Below are 27583 nucleotides of genomic sequence, written 5' to 3' on the forward strand. Positions count from 1 at the left end.
TCAGTTTTTTTCTCTTATTTTCAGCTTTTGTGTTTTACAGATTCCATTTGCCTGATGAAAATCTCTGTCTTATTATGTATCTTACTGAAATTTTTGATCAAAATTATTTTAAAGTTTGATAGCTCCTATATCTGGATCACCTTTTGTTTATTTTCTACCCTACTCCTCACTTTTGTTCTTGTCATTTGTTTCTGTATCCTGGCATGCTAAGTAGTTTAAAAAAATGTAGACATCGTTTAAGAAAAATTGTAAAGGCTCTGGGTAATGTTATCTTATTCCACATAGGAATTAGTAATGGTAGGCAGAGTAGAGGAAAGTCATCTTGATTTAATCAGAGGAAGATGATTCAGGGCTGAATTTAAGTCTCTGTGATGGCTAGTTTATTTCTGTTTTGTTCTACTGCAAAGCATAGCCTTTGGGGAGTTCAGACTGAAAGCCTGAGGTATTTGTCAGATCATCTCTTCCTTAGTGGGCCTCAAACTTCAGTTTTTATGTCTCCGGCACCAAAAGACAGCCAGCAGCTTAGTTTATTTGTGGATTAGGAATTAACAAATTACTCAAGGAGAAAAATGGCTGAGAATTTTCAGTTCACTTCTCTGTGATTCCCTTTTCATCTGGATCCTGCTCCTTCTAATTCCTGGCTGTCCTAAATTTCAATTTTTACCTTTCTATCCTTTTAAGACTGACAAAAATCTCTGAGACACTGTATTCTACTTGACCTCTTAACCCTGAGTGTTTTAGGAACTGGTCAAATGCCTGGAAAGAAAAGGTGATAGGCGGTGTCATTGTCACTCTAGTGCATTTCCCTTCTCTCAAGGATTAGCCCTCAAGTTCAGGAAGTCTTGATTGCTGTCCAACCTTAGAAAATGACTTTTTTTGTAGCTTACTGAGATTTTCTAGTTATTCCTAGCAGAGAATTGGTCTTATATAAGCTACTCTAGCAGAAATTCCGGACCTCCTCTTTCAATTGTTCTTTTCTGTTGCTGATGACTTATATCTGTTTTAAAATGAGACTTTAATTCATTACAATAGCTGAATTCTAATTGATTTATTACTATTAATGTATACATTAGCAGAGTAAAACATGTCAAAATGAGTAATACTGTTAGAATTTAGGATGACCAGAGAATTAAGCCTGATTCCTGTGGTTAGAGATTTAAATCACACTGGAATTATTTCTGTTACTCCTTTTCTGTGAAAAAAAAAAAAGGATGAAACTATCTATGGAAAACATATTTATAGATTTTATAATGTCATTAAAACTCGGCAGTGAGGAAGACTAACTTGTAAACCTTTTCTCCATTGACTTCATTAACTTTTTTTCAGTCTGGGAATTATTAAAAATTCCCTAACTTTTATTGCTCTTCTGGGTAATAGTAGTTTCTTTATGGCCTGAATTTACTGGATTAAGACAACCTTCCCTAGGAGTTAGGTCAGACTTTACCTATACTGTATACTCTCTACCCAGTAACTCTATAATATTATCAGTGTGAATTTTATACAAATTAAGAGGCAATGTGAGTTAGTGGAAAAGAACATAGACTAGGAGTTCAGATACCCAGCATCTAGTCTTGCTCTGCCATTGACTGTGATTTGGATCATACAGACTTCTCTGGGCCTTCTGTTTCCTTAGCTGTAAAATAAAGCAGTCAAAGTAGTCAGTGGCTGTGGCAGATTTTATTTTCCAAAGATGGCTGCACAAGTCAGTATATCCCATCTCACATGCTTTTACAATATAACTAACATTCTGCTTGCCGAGAGGAGGGGTCTGTGGTGTCCTTCCCCTACTTTAATCTGGGCAGGAACTTGTAACTGCTCCAACCAATAGGATGTAGTAGAAGTATTGTTCTGTTGCTTCTGAGGCTAGATCATAAAAAAGATGTAGCTTCCACTTGGCTCTTTCTCTCTTGGGACACTTGCTCTCGGAACTCAACAACCCTATGAGAGGAAGCCCAAATCAGCCCTTTCATAGAGGCGAGGTGAAGAGAGACCCACATGCAGAGAAACTATTTTTCCTGTTTCAGCTTCACTCTGTAGCAGACTCTGTAGCCTGCCTTCAAAGGTAACTGGTATTTCCAATTCTGGGTCTTCTGTAGAACTGGTTTACTTCCTGTTGGCTTTCCTTACTGTAGGTACTTAGTTTCTCATTTTCTCTGGTCCTCTAGGTTAATGGTCATCCATCCTTCTGCTTTCCAGATTCCAAAATTTTGTTTCTATCTCTCATTTGCTGTAGTCTACTCTTGTATATATTATCCTTGGGGCTTCATGGCTTTTTATTCCTCTTATTTTGTTTAATACGGTTGAGAGTAAAGCAGAGATAAATGCTTGTATTCCACCTTCCGTGTTTAATTGGAAGCGATCCCTTTTCCTTTCTAAATTTTATGTTATAACTCCATTTTCTTTGTTGACTTTTTGCAGTCTTTGAGAGTTTGGACTACAGCAGCTGCTAAAACTCCTTAGAGGGTCAGGTATTTGCTATGATATTTCTAGTGAAGTACGCTGTTGGGTGCTTTGTTTGCGTAGGCCCTGGAGAGAAGAGTGGGAATTAAGATAATCTCCCTCACATATATTATCAGTTCCATTTTTATTTTAAAAATAATAGACTTTTTTTTAGTAGTTTTAGGTTTACAGGAAAATTGAATGGAGAGCTCAGTCGATTTTTTGCAAAGGTACAAAGAATCCAGTGGAGAAATGATATCCTTTTCAACAAATGGCAGTGGCACAACTGGATACATCTATTAATACAATCTTCCCCCAAAAGAAAGAAAACAAAAAACCTTCCATCCATACAATGTACCATAAACAAATATGAATTAAAAATGAACTATAGACCTAAATATAAAACCTAACCTATAAAATGCAGAAGAGGAAACAGGGGAAAGCCTTTGTGACTCTGTGTTAAACAAAAGTTTCTTAGCTCTACCACCAGAGATGGAAATCGACAAGCTGATTCTTATCGAATTTCAGAACTTCTGCTCCTCAAGAGACACTGTGAAGAGAATGAAAAGCCACAAACTGGGAGAAAATATTTGGAAACCACAAAGCTGATAAAGGACTTGAGTTCAAAATATACTTAGAGCTCTCAAAATGCAATAAAGAAAAAGCAACTCAGTTTAAAAAGTGGATAAAATATTTGAACAGACACTTCATCAAAGAAGATATGTGATAACAAAGAAGCATCTGAAAAAATCCTCATTGTTTGGGAAATGCAAATAAAAACTATAATGGAATATTCCTGTATGTTTACTAGGGTGTAAAACATTAAAAGGATTGACCATACCAGATATTGGTGAGGATATGAGAGCAACTGGAATTCTCATACATTGCTGATGGGAATGTAAAATGATACAAACATTTTAGAAAACAGTTTAGCATATACCTACCCTGTGACAGTCATTCTGCTCCTAGGTATTTACTTAAGGAAAAAATGAAAGCATATGTTCATATAAAGACTTAGACACAAATTTTACAGCAGCTTTATCTTTAATAACCATAAGCATCGGCAAACAATCCAAATGTCTGTCAACAGGTGAATGGATGAACTGTTGGACTTCCAAACGAATACTACTTGGCAGTAAACCAGAATTAACTATTGTTACATGAACAACATGGATAAACCTGAAAATAACTATGCTGAGTTAAGCCAGACTAAAAAAAGTACATCCTGTATGATTCCATTCATGGAAAATTCTGAAATACTGAAGCTAATTTGTAATGAGAAAGATTAGCGGTTGCCTGGGATGGGGGGTGGCAGGACTAGGAAGGAGGGATTACAGTGGACAGGAGAGAACAAGGGGGTTCCCCCAAAGTGATGATGGCTGCGTTGATTACCTTGATGATGGGCGGTGGTTTCACTTGTCAATCAGTGTGTTAGAACTTACCAAATTGTACATTTTAAGTCTGTGTGGTTCTTTTAATGTCAGTGATGCCTCAATAAAGCTGCCAAAAAAAGGACAACCTAGACATTTATGTCTTGACTGTCTTTTAGTGGTTTTAAGGGGGAAAAAACCCTCTAAGTTACATTCTGTCTCTGAAGAGTTAAAACTTGTCATTAGAAAGTGCTCCGCTAACCTGAAGTGTTTCTTGTCTCTTCTGATTGGGAAATAAAAAATGATGACTAAAGACTACTCAGTATGCATCCCAAATGGAAGTTGATTAACCTCTGACCTTTACACATCATTTAATGAGGCAGCATGCACGCGGGCACGAAGGCGGCTCCGTCAAAATGCTGAGTTGAGATTATTCCCTTTCTGGAGTGCTTTGTGTTGCTCCAAGCCCCCCTAATTTGACTCTGGTTATGTTCCAGACTAGGCTGGAGGCTTTATGTGAATCCCAGTCAGTCACAGTTGTTGGCAGAAGCAGCCTGGTGGAGAATGATGTGTCGTGTTTTCTCATGCATAAAAAGAAGTATGTGATCAACAGAAAATAAAATTTCCTTTGTCTCTGGTGAGTCCAGTTTAGCAATTATTATGGTATTTGGAGAAAACGTTAGTGTAGTCATTTTGTTTAGATTATTTTGTGTCCTGATGAGCTAAGAGAAGAGAGTGAGTGCTGAGAGGGGCCATGTGTGACAGCCAACTGAATTTTCTGTGCTGTACACAAAGACTGAAAACAAATTGCCCACAGATTGAAATAATTTCCAGGAGGCCACCAGTGTCAACAACATCTTTCAGAATTGGTTTTCTTTTTAAAACTGGGAATTTCTTTCACGATGTTGTCCAGCTATGAAAATGAGCCTGCGTAAAACCTGTTTGAGGCTTTGGAGGACAACTTGAAGCTCTTGGTGGTGCGTCATCCTTTTATGTGGTTTATTTATCCCTGTTATCATCACGGCCATCACTCTCATCATTAAACATTCATTGATTGTCGTGAGCAGGAATTTTTAAAAAACCCCACAGAAACTATACATTTAAAACAATGTGAAAATTAAAGACTATATATAGTTTCATTTAGGCATGTGGCAGGTCTGTATATGAGGAAATATCTGTAATTCTCACATAAGCAATGGAAACTTTTAAAAAACTAGCTTCTAAAAGCAACTTAGTACCACAGGTAGTGGCTCATGACTATCAGTGTGAGGTTAAATTAAATCCTTCTGGAAGCTTCCTAGCTTTATCATATAAAGTTGTCTAAGAGACTAGAAAGGCTCAGATGGAAGCAAGAATTTCAGTCTTAGTTTCATAGAAACTACTTGCTATCTGGGAGAGGCCGTGATGTAAGATAATTTTCTTATTCATTCACGTGATCGAGATAAAAAAATAAACTCTAGAGGGAAAGGATCACTCTGTCATCTGTCTCACACATTGTAGCACGAATGCGTTCATTTTGGGGCATGCATTCATTCAATAATAGTTGTTGAGCCATTACTGTCTAGGAATACATATAGATAATAAGCAGTTACTTTGATGAGAACATGACAGCATAGGGATGTGACCTAGGTATTGTAAGAGGCATAGAGGAGACTTCCAGCTTCTTGTTGACGGTGGTGGTGCTGCTCAGAAAAGGCTTTCTGGAGGAAGTGATACCTCAGCTAAGATCTGAGAGATGAATAGGAGTGAACAGAGCAGAGGGAGTAAGGAGGCAGAGAAAGGTCGGGGCAGAGGCCAGCACACATGAACACCCAGAGGAGAGAGGAGGTGGGCTTGGAGCTGTTCTAGATCTGAATGTAGTTCAGCCTGGCTAGGGTACAGAAGGAATGAAGGCATGGTGATCATGTGGTTGGGGAGGTGAGCAAGGGCCAGAGTGAGGCCTAGTATACAGGTCAAGGGCCTGGCATACAAAGTAGTTTTAGCAGGGAACTCACTTGTTTAGAATATTGTTTGATGAGGGGAATAATAATTAGATTTGAAAGCAGATTACAAGATACTGTAGTAAAAATTCGTTAAATAGATGAATGTTAGTAAAGACACTGTTACTTAGCCCTTTCTGGATATGTTTTCGGTCATTTTTATTCTGTTTCATCATATTACGCCTTTTGAAATAAACTCATAGTCATGTATGAATATACTATTGAAAATTTAAAACCACAGGGTAGGCTACTTCCTCTGGAGGAGAGGAGACAGAATCCTCTCCCATTTCACTAAACTAGGGGGAAAAAATCTCCACGTACCATACACATTCATAGTGCTCTTGCAAACACAGATTCCATGAAAACCAAGTAAAATGGAAATAGAAATAAAAACGAGGGCGGAATCCTGTAATATTTTCTCATCATGTGAGTTGGATTTGTATTAACTCGGAAATGAATTAGGAAAACTCAGTGCATTTGGAAAATAACATGAGAGCTAGAAGTATCTGCATTTTGAGGTCAAGTTTTCCACATAACCGTGGAAACCATAGCTGTAACCTATGCATGAAGCAGTCATTTCATGGATTCAGCAAACATTTATGAGTACAAACCATGTGCCAGGGAATGTGCCAGAAGGTCAAGTGAACCAGGCAGATGTAGCCCCTGCCCGCATGGAGCAAATGGTCAGTCAGTCTGTGAGGAAGAGACCCACCGACAACTAGTGAGTGGGAGGCAGGGATGGTGGAACATTCTCACAGTCAGTGCAAGACCCCCCACTGCTGGGGGCCGGAGGGCGCTCCAGCACAGGAGGGTGGTTTGAATACCTCTTTCTAGTTTCTGAATAATCCCTGAAAATTCTCAGGTCTATTTTTATGATCCATGAGCTTCTAGCTCATATTCGATCATCAGCGCTTTATCCTTTTCTGATCGCCAGAAATCTTGTATCGATTCCAGTTATTTTTAAAAAATATTTTATTTATTTATTATTGTATTATTTAATTACTTTATTTTGGTGTGGGGGGAGGTAATTAGGTTTGTTTATTTTTGGAGGAGGTACTGGGGATTGAACCCAGGACCTTGTACATGCTAAGTGTGTGCTCTACCACTTGAGCTATACACTCCCTCTTGGTGCCAGTTATTGAATACATATATATATATATATATATATATATATATATATATATATATAAATAAATTTTTTTTCCCTCTGAATTTTGCTGCAGAACCTCTCCACTCAGGTGGTGGGAGGGCTGATTCAAAAGCATTAGGCCACGGTAAGATCAAGGGAGGGTCTGGAGGGGTAAGTTGAAATGGATTCAGACTGGAAACCAGAGTCTGCATTTTTAACAAGAGCCCCATCAGATTCCCATACACACTGAAATCTGGTAAACCAACAACGTAGAAAAAATCCTAGTTCTCTGGGTGACCCCTTGGAGCGTGGGTGCCCTGATAACGGGTCCACTTGGGGACTGTTCCGTGAGAGAGAATAAGCATCTGCGGTAACCCAGCATAATTCAAGATCTCTTTGTTGCAGTGGTTTAGCCTTCATTCTGAGCCATGCAGTGTTCTTATCCTGATTTCAAGGCTGAGGAAACTGAGATTTAGAAAGTATCTCATCAGGGCTCTTGCAGGAAATAGGATTCATCTTGGGCCATCGGAATAAAGAGATTTTAACAATGGGAGGTGTGGGCAGGGTTAAGGATGACTGTGGGGTCCTCTTTCAGGAAGCGTGGCTTACCAAGGAAACCAGCTGGGAGCTAGGTGTTACAGTCTGGGAGCCAAGCCCTGAATGTATCTGTGGGCTGTGGGGAGGGGGAGAGTGAAAGGGAAGAGACTGAGATTAAAGCATACGATTGATGGGATCCCCAAGGAGGCAGGGGGCAGAATAAAAGCAGGGCTCAAGGGAAGAGGGATTTTACTTCTCCAAGGTAGGAGCGGAGGAGGGGCAGACATATGTGTGTAGATGTGTCTGTCTGTGATGTGTCTGTGGGTGACTAGGTTTGAGGGAGGTCTTGTGCTTAGGGAGAAGGGGCCATATCCTGCACGAGTTGAGATCTTGTATGAATCAGGTGCGGGGAAGTGGTGAGTAGATGTTGGAGAGGGCTGTGTCTAGTTTGAAAATCTCTCCTGCTCTAAGTCTTCTACTTTGTTCTTGGGCACATAGTGGTCCAATTTGAGAACCACTCTGGTCTGGTAGAAAGTCACGCTTCTGATGAAGTGTGTCCTTGGTAGATACAGTCTGGTAGAGAATTGCCTCAGAGTATAACCTGGACAACGGCATCCAATCTCAAACTACCAGGTAACATTTGAGGCATAAAATCCACTGTTGTTTCTTTGTCCTTCGGCAGAAGCTGCGTCCTGGCCCCGGGGCTTGAGCCCAGGTGCTCACCTGGTTACTTCCAGGCAATGAGCCAATATGTATAATAGGGCAGCTGCTTCAGCCCCCCTTACTTGAGCCCCTGTTCAGAATTCATATGTGGAACAATTGTTTGGAAGGTGCTGTCACCAGAGTGGGCTGCCAGCAGTTCTGTGTATTATGTGCCAGACGGTCTGGAAAGATGGAGGCTTGCCCTGGGGGACTCAGGTTGCTTGCCACCTACTCTGCAGACTGGTCGGGGATGCTTGGGCCCGTGGGATGTTGTCATTTTATAATCATCTCCATGTTAGCTGGCTTTGCTGGCCAAACCATCAGGCCAGCTGGTGGCTTCTCTTTGGCAGCTATTTTAAGAAAAGGATTTCTTTTGTAGAGACATTGGATTTTTTCATCCATGTTTGAATGGATTTGGACTCTCTTTTCCACTGCTGAATTATTTGTCCAGTTTTTTAAAAAAATGAACAGGGACACATAATTCTCAATGTCTCTGTAACTTCTGCCTCTAAGTGTATAGGGTAACAGGGCTCCACTTTGCACTTGCTGGATATACCCAGGGAAGAACAATCACACAACAAGTATTGTCACCGTGTATCTTCAGTTCTTACACCCGTCAAGGACTAACATGCATGTGTGTTACATTATTACAGAAGAGATGCCAAGTTCTGAACAGATTCATAAATATAATAACAGATTATTACAGCAAAGACATATTATTGCAGCTGAGGAGCCAATGTTGTCTGATTTCTGAAGACTTAAAGTACACCAACAGTTTAAAGTAGGCCCCAGGGCAGCTCGTGGTGAGCCATCCAGCCCAAGGCAATTTATTGGCAGAATTAAATTCTGGTTAATTTCCTTAGTGCCGTGTGTCCAGCGCTCTCATTAACTGCACTAGTTACCAATGAAAAATTACGTCTGTCAGTGCAGGGCACTTTGCTGAAGTGGAGCCAGCCTCCTGCAAAGTGCCTGGAAGATTGGTTTGGAGTGTCCTGAAGTGGTTTGGGGGTCCCTAGGGACTCACAGGCATGGTCTAGTGACTCCTGTCAGGGGCTCCTTTGGCCTCAGTGGAAGGTTCTGAAGTGAGACTGTGTAACGCCAGGCCCCGTTGCTAAGACAGCTTCTTGTGTTATTGTGTGGGAAGGAGAGGTTCAGCTCCGCAGCTCACCTCCCACCGCGGGGAGGGGTATGTGAAGGGAAGAGCAGAGGACCTGGACGAGCATATGAAGTAAAGGAAGTGCAAAGGCTGGAGATGAATCTGGAAAAGACTCCCGGGCAGAGGCGCTTACAGGGCAGAAGAGGCCGTAGTCAGGGGTAATTGCAAGCTGGAGAGCATGCAACTAATGGAGTTCCGGCATCTTAGAAGACTGTAAGGGGGTGAGAGGAACAGTAGATGAAGATGACGTAGAGATGTGAGGTCTGCTCAGCAAGCTGGTGGAAGGGTAAACGGGGGGTGGAATGGGCTGTGGTGATATCAAAATGCCTGCAGATTCACAGGGTGAGTGGTTACCCTCACACGCAGGATACTGGAGCTTCCTCTGTGATGATGTCTGCAGTTTTACTTGACAAAGCCCCATTATGCTCTCATGTTTTCTTTTTGCCAATGTAATGGACAAAGAGGGATGCTTTTCCTAATGGCCCTTAAGTAAAGGAATGACTACGTTTATCTGCAGTCTCTAAATTGGCTAAGAACTTAATGCAGTGGGACGGGGCTGAGTGTAGGGGCGCAGGAAGAGGGCTTTGATCAGACTGGAGAACATGGCTGTCGCAGATGTGGGGAGAGGTGGTAAAGAACACGGCAGGAATACTTTGGGTCTATTCTGGAGCAGTTCGCCTTTTCCTTTCAAGGAAAGGGAGACTAGTTTGTGTATCAAATAAAGCGTTGAGGTGGTGTCTTCCTGGAATGTGGGGAACCTTGAGATTAATATACAGGGTGGATTGAGACCAGGGGTGTCTTGGGATTCAACAAAAGAGTGTGATTAGAATTCTCAGAGCACAACTGACAGTTCTAAGGATGAAAGGAAGACAGAAGGAAAAGTCAGATTCTCCTAAGGATTGTAGTGCAGCTCTACGAAACTGAACGAGCTGGAGTAGAGCAGCCTTATCAGCAGGTGTCTAGAGGAACCAACTAGAATAATTTACTTCATAAGCCTAAGAAAAACAGCTGCAGAAAATCAATAAAGGGGCCAGAGAGGAATCATGGTAGCATAGGGAGGCATTTTCAGAGGATCTTCCAAGCCCAGGAGGCATCGGAGGAAGCTATTCCATCTATTATGACGGACCTTGTGTTTTAGGGTGAGAAATCCCACTCTTAGTGAACATAGCATATGGCGAACCACGAGCAGCAGGTCTGTGTGATTTCAGGGACCGTGCACTGTTTACTTACCTGCATGTGCTCTGAGGTTAAAGAGAAGGAGCTCGTATTTTCACTCTCCTTCTGCTTTATGATGTTTTCATCTCTGTAATTCTTTGTGTGTTAAAATGAAAAAAAATTTTTTTTAAGATACCAGCATCCTTGCTCTCCTAATAAGCCTCCCTACCACGTAGGGAAGAAAAGGCAAACTTATGACTTATGACTGTGGTTTAGCTAAAGCCTTTGGAGAGCATAAACAGCAGTTCGGGCGAAGCACTCTAAGAATTCTTTCAGTAGTGTCTAATTCAGAGACTTAGAAATGATAGGTGATTTTCTAAGAGGAGTCCTGTTATTTCCTTCTACATACAATTGATCATTTTCCTCTATGCGTATTTCTTTATTTACATGACTACTAAGTGATTTTACTGTACCATTAGGTTAAAGTTATTAATATCTCACTTTCTAGTTTCTATAGCTATAGGGCAATACCAACGACTTATTTTTTAGGATATACTGTTAAAGGTAAAATTTGAAAATTGTGGATACTGGAACATCTGGGATGTTTTGGCTTCCAGTATCTGAATCCCTTCCCTATGTTAGGGGAGGTATCTAAAAGTTGAAGATGATTGTTACTTAATTTCCCAGCTTTCCACGACCAGTCAGATGCATCTACCCTGGACTTCAAGTCGGTAGGGGATGACAGAGAAGCAGGCAAAGTGGGAATCTTTTTTGGCAGCAGAAATAGTGACAGCACCAGCCATTTCAGCAGTACTGAAGGTGGTGTAGGCTGGGCACCGACTGCAGGGTGGTGTGTCACTGGTGAGTTCTTTGGAACCGGTTTATTTAGCAGTGGTTCTGGCCGTCTGGTCTTCCTTGTTCATGCTCGTTTTCTGATCTTGGTCTTCTAGTCTTTGCTGTGACTTTGTGAGCTTCCCAAAGTCCTTCCAGTTAATCTCACTTTTGCCTAGATCAGCCAGTCATTGCCTGTTACTTATTGCATTTTACATTTGTAGGTTTACCACACTGAAATGAGAGGAGCTCAGGTTTTTCCTTTAGATCTGTGACTAGATAACACGGCGGCCAACAGTCTCGGTTTGCCTAGGACCGAGGGGGTTCCTGGGACACACAACCTGTGGGCAGGTCCCTGTGTTGAGCTGGTCAGTCCAACTAAGTAGCCAGGTATCTACAGACAGGTTTCAACCTTGCTGTATCTGTTTCTTCATCTGTAAAATAGAGGCACACCTGTTATTATGAAATTCAAATCAGACCATTGTTATGAAAGTGCTTTTCAACATATAAAAAGGGCCATACAAAAACAAAGTGGCTTCATGCTTGAATCATTCTAGGGTCCTCTGCATGGCTCCTTAGCTCCAGAGTTGGGATCAGGGCCACTGGTAAGAGAAGAACTTGTGAAAATACCCAGTCAATGTTCAAATGTGTCTTAATCATGCAGGTCCCTGGGCCCCACTCCAGACCTGCTGAGCCAATAGTCCTGGGAGTGAACTCCTAAGAATCTGAATTTTAAAAATTTTAAAGTAAAGAAAAAAAGAGTTTGAAGTAGAACTTTAAAAAGCTCCCAGAGGGTTCTAGTCCACACTAAAATTGGAAGGGCCCACCTGAAGAGAAGGAAGGTGCAGAGTGTCCTGCTTTCCCTTCTTACTGCATCTGGGCCTGCCCCGAGGTCTCTGACCCTGACACCACGTTTTACATCCTTGCTGCTCAAAGTGCAGGCTGTGGACTGGCAACATTGGCATTACCTGGGCACTTGTTGCAAAGGTAGACTCTGAGGCCCCATCCCAGTCCTGCTGCATCAGAATCTGCAGTTTCTGGTCTCCAGGTGATCTACATGCACTTAAAAGTCGGCGAAACACTGATCCACATCGAATTAACGTCAAAGACCAGGGGAAGAAGTTACTTGTCAGGTATAAGGTGTTGGGCCCAATAGCTAACGCCCGCCTTTTCCCCAAACTCTCAACCAATTGAGAGTCAAGCCCAGGAATGGGATGGGTGTGGATCAGAATGCCAGCTTTTTTGTTTTTTTTAACTGAGAAAAGCCGAGTTGGTGCAAGTGACTTAGGTGGAGTCAAGTACGCTTATTAACCCGTTCCTGAATTGACTGTAACCTCCTGAATGTCTGACCTCCCCAGAGGCTCTGCCTCACTGAGCTCCCCCATGGCCAGGGCAGCAGACTAGAACACACCCTCCTTGCAGGCAGGTAGGCAGAGCCAGGAGAGGAAGGACTCAGCCAGGACTGCCAAGTGTCCACTTCCCACCCCGCTGGCCCACTCCCACTCCTCCTTGCTGTGAGGGAAGCTACCTGGTGCTCCTTCTAACAACAGGCTGTAAAACATTGCTCAGAGAGCTTTGTGTCTGGGGGACCATGATTCATGTTGGGCAGACTGTCCTAGTGGCTTCAGAGTCATCGTGACACTGAGTGTTCGATGCCACCTGGTGGAGTCTGGATGGGCAGCCCCTCTCCCCTCCTTCCTGCCTCTTTCTTCTGTCTACGCATTACGTGCTGGCCGCACAGCTGTCAAGGCTGGGGAATCCCGTGGAAACCCAGGTGGTGGTACATCTGCAGACGGACTTCTGGAGGCAGGAGTCAGTTAGTGAGTTGTACGCTTTGGGGAAGAGAGAGCTGCATGACACCTCTTGAGAGGAAGATTCAGATCACCTGGAATCTTCCTCTAGTCCAGGAAGCGGCTCTTGTTCCGCGTGTAGGTTTCTCACCTCTGTTACATGAAAATGACCCTGAATTCAGCCTGATTGCCTTCGCCTAATAGTGCGTTAGCGATCTGCAAAACCAGGCATTGAACCCCAGTGTGTCTAGCATGCTCTAATCATTTAATGGGCCATAATGATTTTATTATCTGGGTTTTAAAATGGGACAATTGGCAGTTTTTTCAGAGTGCTTCCAGGTTGATTCCATATGGGAAGGGAAGGAGGTAGGTAATAACTATACACCCAGTAACTGCTTTTTCAAATTACATTCATTCGTCTTTATTTTATTTGCAAGTGTAGGGAGTTCAGTATGGTTCAAGGAAAGCATTGTGGTAAACAGCCAGCTTAAATGTGAGCAGTGTAAAGAGCAGCAGCTTGCAGAAATATTGCTATAGATACTAAGACCGTATCCTGCCTCGATGCAGACCACACATAATTGAATCATGTTCAATAGAAGGCCATTATGAACCCGGACTGATTTGCAATGCTAATGTGGGGAAGACAGCTGTCACAGGGAATTAAATATGATCATTCAGAGCTTGAATAAATGAGGTGTCCATTATCTTCTGGCTGTGTTGCAGGCTGCTTAAAGCACACAAACAAATGATACTGTTGCAGTAACCAGCCCCTGGTTTTGTTTTTCAGTCATGGAAATGCAAGAGGGATGGAGGCGGGGGTGGGAAGATAAGGGGAGAGAAAAGAAGCTTGGAAGATAAATACAGGTAAGTGGGCAAAGAGTTTTGTTTCCCCTCCCCACTCAGAAACCATGGCGGCAAGGACATAATCAAAATTCTATCTTTGATGCCTGAAATAGATTTTAATTCTGTGAAAGATTTTTCATCAAGACTCATCCCTTCTCCTTAGGACTCAAATCACAGCCAACTCACAAAGGAGCTGAATGGAAAGGGGAGAGTGGGGAGTAAACAAAGCTAATCCTTTTGTCCCTTCCCCAAGGCCTTCTTTCTCATCCGAACAGGATAATAAAGATAACAGAGAACTTCTTCATGGATCATCTATCTGCCAATGAGCATAAAAGATACTTGGATCAGTGCTAGTTTTAAAAATGCCATTAATTATCCAATTAACAGAAAGGGAGGCTTCCTTTGATTGGATCTGAGCAACCCATCTATAAATTAGTTTTCTGATGTTAATAACATGGAGATACTAAACTGTCATTTTTTGACACACAAAGTTAGAAACAATTTTTTAAAAAGCACCTTTAAGACCATTTCCAGGTAGAATATCTAACGCAGGTAATTCTAGAACATGGGTTATTAGTCCAAAATTATGTGACAATAGTTGAGAGAGAAAACCCAGTCTCCAGTGAGCAATAGTGGCAGGTGAGACCAACTGGACTTTCCTTATGGCAGGCAGGGTGCAAAATGACGCCTCGTAGGTAAACAAGCTCTGGGAAAAAGTCCAGTTCTTGGTTTTTGGTCTTCCCTGTAAATTATCAGTGAAGTTGGGAATCACTAAAAAACAACAACAAAAAAGATAGTAAGAGAGAAATTGAAAAGATTGTGTTTGTATGTTTTTGTATAGCCTAAGAAACTTTGCACTGGCTATTTTTATTTTGTGTATTATGGTATATGAATTACTTTTACGGAGCATACAGGTTCAATTCAAGAAGGTGTATTTTTAGTTTCTAAGGACTCTGAGTGCCTCAGGGCTAGTGCTCTGTTAATTCTGACAGGTTGGTTTTGAGCACTTGGGAATATTTTAGAAATGGAATATGAATCCTTAACTGGACTTCTAAGCATTTGTAATGTGACAGAGCTGTAAGTGAAGATTATTCTTCCAAACTCACAATACAAGATCTTTCCCATCCAGGCTCATATATTTTGGGATGGTTAAAAATCTATTCCTTTTGAGAGAAGATGGTTGGTGGGATTTATTGTGATGGAAAGAGGGAAAGAAGGTTGGCTTTAAGATTCTACAAGAATTCTCTAGAACCTTGGCTTGAAGATACTTTAAGGAGTCATAATATCTTAATGCTTATGCTGGGAGGGCTGTTGCTAAACTACTGAATATAGAAGTCATCTTGTATTTAGGATTTCTTATTAGAAGCCTGACTAATTTAGTATGAGACTAAGTAGGTGTTCTGGCTGGATCCTTAAGCATTTTTTTCTGAAAAGGATTTTTTTCTGATTGCAAATATCATGTTTATAGTAAAAAATTTCAAACAATACAGAAATACATGCTGTGATAAGTGAAAGGCCCACCTGATTCCAGCCTTCTAGAGGTAATAACTATTGACACTCTCATGGATATCATTTCAACATTTTCCCTGTGTTTACACAAATCTTTTTTCCCCTCAAATAGTATATGTAGTATAATTCCACATGTTTTATTCACTTAGATGTATGTTATAGGCATCTTTTCATATCTGCACTTACAGATCTATTTAATTAAAAAATGACTGAATAATATTCTGCTGTGTATAGTAATATTTATTATAATAACCCAGGGGTTGGCAAACTATGGCCTGTCTTCAGAAGGACTCCCTTTGACTGGCTCCTGGGAGATAGCATCTGAGTCCTTGGAATATCCTGCCTGAAAAGAGTGTTTTGTATTCCTCAGACCTCGGGTCATGCTGTGTCAGTTTAACCAGATAGTTAATGCCAACAATGTGGCTTATAGAGAACACCCATTTTTGTTTGCTTGAGGATGTGGGCCATGCTCTGGGAGCCTGGAGACTGAGTAGCTAAGGTCTGTCACACAGGTGCTGTATGCCTATGTGACTGACCCTTGTAAAAACCCTGGACACCAAGGCTTCCCTGGGTGACCTTTCTTGGTTGTAATGTCATACATCACTGCTAGGAGAATTAAGCTCTGTCCATGCAAGTCCTCTGGATCGGGGGGACTGGGAGCTTGCTCCTGCTTCCTCCTGGACTTGACCCCATGTGCCTTCTCCCCTGGATGATTTTCATCTGTATCCTTTTACTGTAATAAACCACAACCATGAGTATAACAGATGTTCTGATTTCTGTGAGTCCTCCTAACAAGTCTTCAACACTAAGGGTGGTCTTGGGGACCCCTGACTTAAGATACAGATGTGAGTAGCTCATGTGTGTAGTGAGAAGGCTAGAGAGTGAGGCTTGAAGAATGAGAAAATGCCCTTGCCCTCAGCGTGCTAATGTTCTGCACAAGGTAATTTTTCCAAAGAATATTGATGTGCTACTAGGAAGGAGTCATGGATGCTGGGTAGCCAGAAAAAACAAACAAACAAAAACAAACAAACAAAAAAAACGGAAATAGCAATTGTCCACTTGAGTGTTTAAATTACTCAGCCTTTCTAAGTTTCAGTTTATTCATCTGTAAAATGGGGATAAGAGTGATTACTGTTGAGGAGATTCTATGAGATAATCTTTATGCTCAGCATGCAGAAAATGCTCAATAAATGGTGTTTTTTGTTGTATCTAAGAGTGAGAGTTCCAAATTCTGAAGTCAAACTGCTAGGGTTCAAATTCCAGCTACTTGCTAGCTTTTGATCTTACGCAAGTTACTGAACTTCTCGGAGTAGGAATGTCTTCATACATGTGCAGCCTGGCATTTGTACAGGGCTTGCACTTGGCTCAGTGCCCTGATGCTTCAACCTTAACATTATTAACCATTTTTGAACAAGGGGCCCTGCCTTTTCATTTTGCACAGGGCCCTGCAAATTATCCAGCTGGTCCTGTCTCCGAGCTTCAGTGTCCTCATGTAAAAAGGAGATACTAAGATATAGTACATTATTTTTCAATGGTCTTGTTTTTAACTCTTGGTATAAAAGTTTTTATCCTTTTTCATTTGTCTCCTTTTCAGATATAATATTATCACCCTGTGCTCAGATGGGTCCATTTCATTTATTTAAAAAGAAAGCCAACTCTATTTCCAATGGGAGAGTGACATTTTAGTGAGTTCAAAGCATAGTCTTAGACTTTGCAATGAAGACTCGCATACCGAATGTTTCAACATTTACAGACATCTCAGTGTTTTTATATGAAGAAATTGTTGCATTTAAAACTGAAGATAAAACAAAATGTAGGACAATTCATAAACTTATATAACAGGAATATAGCTGGCCCTTGAGAATTGATGCTTTGATGCAGAGCATGGTAGGAAAGTAAACGTCAGTACTGTTAAATGTCCTCTTAGAACGAATTCTTGCAATTTTGGTTCCTGCAGTCTAGGGCAGAGAGAAATAAAGAACCCTGTCCCACTATACTGGGGAATGTAAATTTGAATGAAAGGTTGAAAACAAATCAACCATTTCTGAGTGCTTCAAGCACAATGGAATAGTTGTCTTTTTAAACAGAATCCTTGTATTTAATTTTCACCCATTAGCAGGTAGGAAGAGAAATGGAAAAAAGTGAAAGTAGCTTTACAGAGCAACAGAGGCCTACTGAGGTAATAAGAGGTCTGACGTAAGCATATGTTCAAATCCTAGCAATTTAAAAAATCTTCATATTCAGATTTCTGTCTTTAACACTAGAAAATTAAGTGTTGGGTATGAAATTCAGTACCATTTGGAGTCCCAGTCAAATGTCTCTAATAGGGGTATCTAAACATGTCACATACGTGCACATGTGTGGTGTGTGTGGCGCGTGTGTGTAGGGCATGTGTGTGTGTGGCAGGGTGTGTGTGTGTGTGTGTATGTGTGTGTGGTGTATGTGTACTGTGAAGGCGGGGAGGGCTTCCTGGTGAGGGAAAGGACACTTCAGTTTTGTTTCTCTTCATGGCCCCATGAAGGACTATATACAGATGGGGACCAGGAGTTTACAGTTTGGCAAACAGGGTCTGTTTAAATTCAGAGGGAAGCTGTATTCAATACTTAGGGAAAAAAACTTAAAAAAAACCTCATTGAAGAAAGACCATTTGAAGAACAGCTTGTAAAAAGTAAAAACACTCAAGCTGAGTTAAAAAATGAAATGCCTAAAATTCATTGAAATAAAAGGTATTCCTCCTAACTTCATGATGACATGAGGAGAAAGGACAGAGAGAACTCGTCCAGCCACAAAGGCGGGCCCCGCACTTCAGGGAGGGAGGGCGTGGGGAGCGTGAAAGTAGCGGACCTTCTCCAATGAAGAGCTTTTAATTTTGCAGTTGATAAATATCTGCTTTATTTTGCACCAAATTTCAGCTCACAAGGCCACCCCCACTTGAACTGGAACAAATAAGAGGAAAATGAGCAGTTGGCATGGGGTCCAGGGATGGGAGTGTGAGACGGGCATGTGGTTTTAAAATTCATTGTTCATTAGTTCATGTATGTGGGCTGAAAGCGCCTCTTACAACCTTACAAGGTCAACGGTGTAATCATGCTGTTTATTACCATAATTATCATAAATAGTTACATTTTGCCACTTTGACTATGCCGCTTTGAAACATTAGTTTTGAAAAGAGATTTTCTTCAGTGCCCCCATCTCCACCCCCACCCCCACCCCCTGCCCCTTGCCAGAGTGGCAGAGGGAATTACTGGTGTTGCATCATGAAAGGAATCCGGAGGGTGCAGGAGCTGGGGGCCCAGTCGCGTGTGTGTCCGGGAAAGGGTTAGTGACGAGTAGGACAGGTTCAATGTTTCATTTCCTGCCGTGGGAAAGTGATTGGATTTCAGTTTGGAGGGTATAGGGGCGAATCTGGGGTTCAGTTGCACTGCCTGTGGGGTGTGAGTGACAAATCCTTTTTGTGTGTTCACGAAGGTATATACGTGTGAGTTTTTTCAAGGGCCCCAGCGATGATAGTGTAGCTTGAATCCATGCTACGGAGTTGGCCAGAGTGTTAGGAAGAAGCCCAGCTGGGTTTGACAGCATATATGGGGACATAGACTGGAATAGTCTAGATTTTAGATCTAGCAACTTTTGTCTTTTTTATTAAGTTCAAGAGAGGGGTGAAGGGACTGATGGTAGAAGTGAGAGGCCTTGGAAAAACAACTTCTTTTCAATGTTCTTAAAGAAGAAGATGCTAACTAAAAACCTTACAGTTGGCAGTTTGGGGAAAATCATGACGTTGAGGATGAAACCTAAAAGTGGAATTCCTCCTAGGGTACAGAATATGGAAAATTTTCAAGAGGGATTTGATATTTTCCATGTATAAGAATGTAACTTTTGCCATAATGCACTTAGGCAAATAGGCTGCTAACTTGGAGGCATATTTCATTCCAGGCATTTGTTCAATTCCAGCCATGCTAGAATTTTTCCTGCCTGGATTTGCCATTGGATGAGCAGAGATATCTTGTATTCAGTGTTTCAAACCTAATGGTGCCATCTGAGTGTGAGCTAAGACATACGATCATAGTTGGCTAATTTATAGAGTGTTACATACAAGGACAATCTCCCAGACATAGAGATTTAGGTGTTTGAAAGACACTCAGTGACACTTATAATCAAAGTGAAAATCTTTCGGCCATCTTTTCCATCTAACTGTTGCTCCCTGATTGATTCTCACTAATACCCAGCCTTTTCTTTTCCCCTTGTCACTGTCTTTGATAGATTGGGTAGTATTTTGACTTTTGAAGGTGAAAGACACAGAGCAGAGCCAAGACACGTAGGCACAGAGGTGTGGGCGATAGCTGGGTTGCCCAGGGTGTCTGGAGATGTGATGTGACATTTCAGTGGGGAGTAAGGGGTCGGAGGGGGGGATAGAAAGAGACATTGTAAAAGGGAAGCAAAAGATAGATTGAGGTCAAATTGTAAGGGCCATTAAAGGTCTGTGAGCTGCGATTTCACAAAGTGAGTCTGGCAGCGATGTGGAAACTGCATTAAGGAGGACGAAGGACAGTAAGGGCAGAAAAACAGTGGCGTTGTTGCCTGATGACAGAGGATGAGGCCAACTCTGTCTGTGTCGGTAGGAGGGGGAAGGGATGAGAAAGTTACTTCTTTCCATAGAGCTGGAAGGATTTGGTGCAAGATGGTTAGATGGTGAGGGGAATAGGACAATTCAGAGAGGCCCCAGACCCAGGTGGCTAGGAAGGTGACCTTGCAGTTCCCCATGGAAACCGGGGAACTTGTGCTGGGGGTGGGGTGCCAGAGTGGAGTCTGAGTTTCCCAGAGCTGACAGAACACCACAAAGTGCATGGCTTGACCAACAGAAGGCGATGTCTTGCAGCTGGAGGCTAGACACCCAGGATCAAGGTGTCACAGGGTGGTTTCCTTGGGAGATTTCTAGGCCTGTTCCAGGCCTCTCTCCTAGCTTCTGGACGTCCTTGGGCTTGTGGGATCATTGTTCCATTCTTCATGTGGTGTTGTTCCTGTGTGTGTATCCATGTCCAAATTCCCCCTTTTTATAAGGACTTCAGTGGTACTGGATAAGGGGGCTTGTGCTACTGCAGTGTGACTTCATCTTAACTAGTTACATCTGCAGTGACTCTATTTCCCAATAACATTGCATTCTGAGGTATGGGGGGTTTGGACGTCAACATATAATTTTCGGGGGAACACAGTGCAGTTCACAATGGTAGGCTAGGTGAGGTAGTAATGACTGGCTTCAGGCTCCTGTGGGCTCAATGTCAGCAGGCAGGTGGAAATAGGACATGAGCTGAACGCATAGATTTAGTCATCATCTGCATGGAGGGACCTCTCATGTACTGAAGAATTTTCCGTGCAGTGTTTTATAGTTGTGGAGTGAAAGCATTTGCCTAGGGAAGAAGAGAAAGAGGAGGAAGATAATTTCATTGAGTACCCCCTTATGAGCCAGGCTTTCTGCCCAGCGCTTAGACAGCCGCTCTCCTTGAGTCCTCACGCGGACCCAGTGAGGGAAGCTTTGAGTGGAAACTGAAGCGCATGGTCACACAGCAGGAGGTGGCAGCGCTGAGATTTGCACCCAGGTTTATTCGATTTCGCTAAGAGATGCTGCCTCCTCCTGGGGAGAGGATGCAGGGCACGGCAAGGGCTGGGGAGAAGACCCCTGAGGAACTCGGAGGAAGGGTTAAGGGCAGCAGTGGGAGCCAGAGGAGGGGAAATGAGAGCTGGTGAAGAAAGCCACCGGGAATCCAAAATAGAGTTTCCAGGAGCAGGGGGAGAGCCGCAGTGCTAACTGTTTTCGACAGGCTAAGGACCTAGAAGAGTCTCTTTGGTTTAGTGCCCTCTCTGCTCTTTGAACGTCCATTTGATTAAGAAGTGAAATTATAACAAATTTTCGTCCACAATGATTGCAGGCAACAGATTCACTGTGAATTAAAAAAGAGAATTACTGTCAATTTTATTCCAAGTTCGCCCTACAGTCAATGTGCTGTTGGGGGAGAAACACCAATTCAGATAAATTGCTCTATCCGTGTATACACATGTACCTCATGATAGCCTTGGAGGCTGATTTTATTCTGAAAGTCTGAGCCTTGGGACAAGGCACCAAGGTTGCGAGTCCATGCTTCTGTGTGTGTGTGTACCTGCTGCTGTTTCGGCTGGTGAGGCACGCTTTCATTTGGGTAGCTGGTACACCGGCTAGCGGAGGGATCTCACGAGGACAGTTGCGAGGCTAGGTGAGGCGATAAAGAAGCACTTTCTTGCTCGCTGCACATACCTGCTTTATATTCACTTAAGAGAAGGAAATTTTCATTAAAAACAAGGCAGTTAAAATGTCAAGGTGCCCATTCTCTTTTTTCAGACTCTCCTTTTCACATCACAAAATAAGTGGATTGAGCGAAGCATAAACTCCTGCTAAATAAAGCCCTTTCTTGGCATTCCTCGGAGAAATCAAGTCCAAGACCAGCGGTGAAAGGTGATTGTACTGTATCCACTACACAGACTATTTCTTCTAATTATCAGCATGAATGTAATTACTCACAAGCATCTCAGGCTCCTATGATCATGTCCCTTAGAGCATTTCATCTTTAATGATTTTTCTTGATAGAAAGCCAGTTGGAAGCATTTGTTGCATAACATTGCTCAACCAGAAAGAAAAATACGTACTTCTCAGAAGAAAGATCTGTATGCTTTCTTCTCAATGGTACTTACATTCTGCCAGAATTTGATTAGGAGCTGTCTTGGCACAAAGATTGCTAATGACTGAGTCAAATAACTTATACAGATTAAACAATTTCCTGGAAAAAATACAATGTTGTATGACATTCTTTTTCTGAGAATACTGCAGTGCAGAATTGTACCCACTTAAGATGGACCGTTAAATCCTCTAACGTCTGAGGATACAGAGCATGGGAGGGACAGGTTCCTGAGGGAGTCTGTAGATTCTTAACTGAGCTAGTTTTCACGGAAGAAACTTTCAGTTGGGGATGAGTCCAAAGTGTAACTCACATAATAGATTAGGATTTTTAAAGCTGTTAAGTGACATTCCAGCTGCCATGTTCCCCTTCCTTCAAGAAATGAATGAACAACTCAGATAAATTATGGTCCAAATGCTTCATAACTTGCCCCTTGTCACAGTCTCTTGGTATCACAACCAGGCCTCAAATTCCTTCCCACTGTTCTTTTCATCGTCCCTTCTTTCTCTAGGATTAAGAGAAAATGACAAGAGACATCATTTGTCTGGCGTTGTTGTGAAACACATTATAAATGTCTATATGTTCATTTTCTGGGTAACTAAAGTCTATCCCTTAAGCATCACTTAAAAGTTTTTAACAGAACAGGTCGTCTTAAAGAGTATGCTGGACAAACGTAGCTTTTGTAGAAGTGGTGTCAGTGTTATGAGCGTTAATTATTTTGTTAAGATCCGTGGTTGCCGTCCGGAGTAACTGAGAGCCACTGCTGTAGTAATTGGATGGTACAGTCTAGTCACTGAAAGGCTGCTGCTCTAGGGTGGTGACTGAGTTGCTTCCCCTGACCCTTATATCGTTGTCATTTATCATCATGTCACCATCTAGTACTCTCTTATCCCTCCACTCAGCAACATGCTCTCCTAGGCTGCTTGTACTCCATGCAGCTGAAGGTGACCGGAAGCCCCTCCTGCAGAACCAAATGCAAGATTTTGTGATCATTAGACGGTTAAAGATTTTAGCTTTCTTTCTGCTTGAAAACTGAGTCCAATAAAATGAAACATTATTCATAATGTCTATAACCTTGTGATTTCTTTGGAGCTGTAATCTGGTGATTGAAGACCATTCATTTGATGTATTCACTGTAGACCCTCTTAGAAGAAGGATGTAATTGTTGAAAACAAGGTGCTTACATAGGGGTCCTTTGTTTCCTTAAGTGACTCCTGATTACTGGCTCAGTAGCTCACCTTTCCTGCCTCCAGGTTGTCTTGTGATTTGGGCTTAGCTAGTGTTTGTTTTTTCTTTTCCAGTTTTATTGAGAAATAATTGACAGACATCACTGTGTAAGTTTAAAGTGTACAGCACGACGGTTTGATTTATATATATGACGAAATGATTATAGGCATTGGTTCTTAAGCTTCAGCATACATCAGGTTCACCTGGAAGTCTTGTTAGACCAGATTACTGAGACCCACTCCCAGGATCAGATAAGGTAGGTCTGGGGTGGCCCCCAAGATTCCGCAATACTGACAGGTTATAGAGGATACTGCCGCTTCTGGTCTGGGAACCACACTTTGACAGCCACTGAGGAAATCATCATTCTCCATTACTCTCCAGAAAGAGAGAACCAAGAGGATTTGAGGCTCTCTGGGACATTGTCCAGAGCTGCCTGTGTGTTCATGGAGTCTGCCACGTTGGGACTCTTGGTCAATGTCTTCTCATTTCAGAGAACAGACTCAGCTCTCCCACTCTTTAATTTGGGACTATTTAAAAACACACACTTTTGCTGGTGTCTTCAGTAGCAAATGGACTTTATCCTTGCTTTCCTATTCCAAAACATTTGTTATTTAATCAGATTTTTGCATACACCCCTCTGGAATTTCTTGAGTAATTTTCAAAATCAAAGCGTAATAAACCCCTGACATTCACTTTTATATTCTCAGTCATGGAGAACTTGAGTATCCAGCTCACAGATCTCATTTCAGCTCCAGCCATATTTATGTAGGTTGGTCTGTGTGTCTCTTCTCCCTCACTTGCATGTGTGTGTAAATGTGTGCACACGTACACACGTATGCACACACATTTTCTGCACAGGAATTTAGGCTGATGCCACCTACAGACATCATCCACAGAAACTTCAACATCCATGTTATTGACTCTGCCAACCCTCTGAGCTCAGCACATCATATGGAAGCATTGCCCCCAACCCTCTTGTCCACAGTGAGTTTTTTTTTTAATTGAAGTATAGTCAGTTTACATGTTGTGTTAATTTCTGGTGTACAGCATAGTGATTCAGTAATAGATATATATGTTTTTCCTTTTCATATTCTTTTTCACTATGGGTTACTACAAGATATTGAATATAGTTCCCTGTGCTGTTCAGTAGGACCTTGTTATTTATCTGTTTTATATATAGTAGTGTGTTATCTGCAAATTTTGAACTCCCAATTTTTCCCTTCCCACTCCTTGTAACCATAAGTCTGTTTCCTATGTCTGTAAGTCTGTTTGTCATTTGTAAATAAGTTCACTATGTCACTTTTTTTAACATTTTTTATTGAGTTATAATCATTTTACAATGTTGTGCCAAATTTCAGTGTAGAGCACAAGTTTTCAGTTATACATGAACATATATATATTCACTGTCACATTTTTTTCTCTGTGAGCTACCATAAGATCTTGTATATATTTCCCTGTACTATACAGTATAATCTTGTTTATCTGTTCTACATTTTGAATTCCCAGTCTGTCCCTTCCTATCCCCCGCCCCCTTGGCAACCACAAGTTTGTATTCTATGTCTATGAGTCTGTTTCTGTTTTGTATTTATGTTTTGTTTTGTTTTGTTTTTAGATTACGCATATGAGCAATCTAATATGGTATTTTTCTTTCTCTTTCTGGCTTACTTCATGTAGAATGATGATCTCCAGGTCCATCTATGTTGCTGCAAGTGGCATTATTTCATTCTTTTTTATGGCTGAGGAGTAGTCTATTGTATAAATATACCACAACTTCATTATCCAGTCATCTGTTGATGGACATTTAGGTTGCTTCCATCTCATGGCTATTGTAAATAGTGCTGCTATGAACAATGGGGTGCATGTATCTTTTTGAATTAGAGTTTCCTTCAGATACATGCCCAGGAGTGGGATTGCTGGATCATAGGGTAAGTCTATTTTTAGTTTTTTTGAGGAATCTCTATATTGTTTTCCATAATGGCTGCACCATATTCCATTCCCACCAACAGTAGGGGAGGGGTCCCTTTTCTTCACACCCTGCAGTGAGAGTTCGTGACTCCGGACAGTGGTACTTACCTCTCCATCTCCCCACTCCCAGTCTTCCCCCAGCGTCCACTCATGTTTTTGTTTCTTCATACTCAGCCTGTCCTAGGAGGTTGTGTGGCAAAATAGGACGCGGGCTCCGGAGTTAGAGGTGCATGGGCTTAAATCCTTCCCAGCTGGGTAACCTGCGATCATTACATCTATTATGTGGGGCTAATCCCTGCTTACAGGGTTGTTGAGAGGGTTAAATTAGGTAATGTTGGTAAAACACTTAGCACATCTGCACATAGCAGATGATTAGCTAATGAGATTCATTACTCTCTAGACGCTTCAGCCACTCATAGGGTTAGTCATACCTTGGTCTTCCCTGTCACTCAGACTTGCTCTGCCACCAAGGCCTTAGATCTGGAGTTCCTCTTTGGAGCCACCATGTATCATGGGGAGGCAGATGGTGTGGGGATGCTGGAATCCCAGCAATGGAGAGACAAGAGGACGGCAGAGTCTAAGCCACTGAGCTTCTCCCTACATGTCACCCTGTTGTAAAGTTACAGGACTGGTTTAGGCAAGTTTAGGCAAGCCCCTTCTGGCTCCACTTCCCCTAGACATGTGGTGTCTGTCCTTCTGTTGCTCCTCAGTCCCAGCCAAGTCTCTTGAACTTAGTTCATTTGTATTTTTGCAGCTCACTACCTCTCTTCTTGGCAAATTTGCCTTCCATCTCTCTTTTGCTTGAGTCTTATCATCTCTGTTTTTCTACCATAAATCCTATGTTTTAGCCAAACTGAACCATGCACCATCCACCATTTCCTGGTTACTTTTTTCATAGCAAGCTTTTCTTCCTGATCTGATTCATTCTTCTTCCTTCCTTCCTTCCGGGAGGCAGAAACTTGTGTTTGTTGCCCTACCCCTGCACTTAGACTAGTGCCTGGCCATAGAAAGTGTACAATAAATATTTGTTGAGTGAATTCCCTGCTTTCCTTTAATGCTTCTGCGTGTAAATGCTCCTCAAGGTCACCCTGGTTTCTGATTAATTACGACAAGAGGAGGAAGTAAATCAGAAACCTGGTGGCATTGTCTTCAGGATGAGGCTCTGATCCTCCTGACATGGACTCTGGCTGCCACTGCCCCCTTCGCTTGGCTGCAGCCTGCCAACCATGAGGGAATCCTCTCCAGCTGTTGGTGCTGGTCAGTGCATGCCCCCAATGGTAGTTGCTGGGCTGCTGGCTGCCTTACTGGGGCTCTGTTCCACCGAGACATTATTTCTTCCCATTGGGCTTGTGGTTGAGATGCCTCAGGCCCCAGCACACTCCCATGATAACAACCTTAAATTCAATTCTCTTCAGGGTGGACCAGCTGGCCCCAGTGACCGAAACGCAAGGGAGGAACTCAGAAAGCAAAGTTCCTGGTTCCCACTGCATGTGACTTCAGGCAAATCAGTTACTTAAAAAATACTTTTTAAGAGCCTGTGCAGATGGAGTATGTAAAAAGTCTAAAGATGGGTTCTGTTCCCGAAGAGGTTCTCATCTAATTGGAAAGACAAGATGCATGTGCAACCTTTTATTTTATCTCCAAAATACTTCTCAGATGTGCTCACTTCTTTCTACCCTCACAACCTTCACTCTAGTTCTCTCCTATCCATGCCCTGCACCACAGCTCTCAGCATCATCCCCATCTCCTCTTGCCTGAATGACTATGACTTCGTACCTACTCCCACCATCTCATCTTGTCCCTTCCGACTATTCTCTCACAGGAGGATGACCTTGGAAAAAGTCTAATATCTAAATCAGACTGTCATTCTCTTGTACTTAGAGCTTTTTGCCAGACACCTCACCTTGACTTATTTGAACCTGCTTGGTCTCCCCCTGCCTACCTCTCCTTTCTCATCATGATCTTCTCCGTTTACCATCCATAAAAGAAATTCTGATTTTTTAGTGCCATTGGTCTGCCTGGAATTCTCTGTGTCCCCACGATCCACCAGGCTCTGGTCTTCACGTGGCCAACTCCTCATCTCTGGAGTCTCAGCTAAAAAGAGATCTCCTTAGAGGCCTTCTCTGAATCACATTCTCTGGTCATCCCATTGCAGGGCTTTTTATGTTTGCTTCATAGACCTTATCTCAGATTGCAATGGTTACTTATTTACTTGTCAGCCTCTGTCACTGGACTGTCAGCTCCCTGAAG

The 27583-nt window shown here is 42.2% G+C and overlaps 1 long non-coding RNA gene across 2 annotated transcripts in view; it reads left to right on the forward strand.

Annotated features, from left to right (window-relative positions):
- The window catches only part of LOC140696893 (uncharacterized), a 207931-nt gene that overhangs the window by 62437 nt on the left and 117911 nt on the right, over positions 1 to 27583 (forward strand). The window contains exon 6 of one of the 2 annotated variants that reach the window (XR_012073527.1): positions 21808 to 21905. The exons of the other annotated variant lie outside the window; for it this stretch is intronic. This is a non-coding gene — a long non-coding RNA (uncharacterized lncRNA). Of the gene's footprint in view, positions 1 to 21807; positions 21906 to 27583 lie in introns of those variants that run through there. 2 annotated transcript variants of the gene reach the window in all.

The sequence above is a fragment of the Vicugna pacos genome, chromosome 6 (assembly GCF_048564905.1).
Source record: "Vicugna pacos chromosome 6, VicPac4, whole genome shotgun sequence".
Lineage (NCBI taxonomy): Eukaryota > Metazoa > Chordata > Mammalia > Artiodactyla > Camelidae > Vicugna > Vicugna pacos.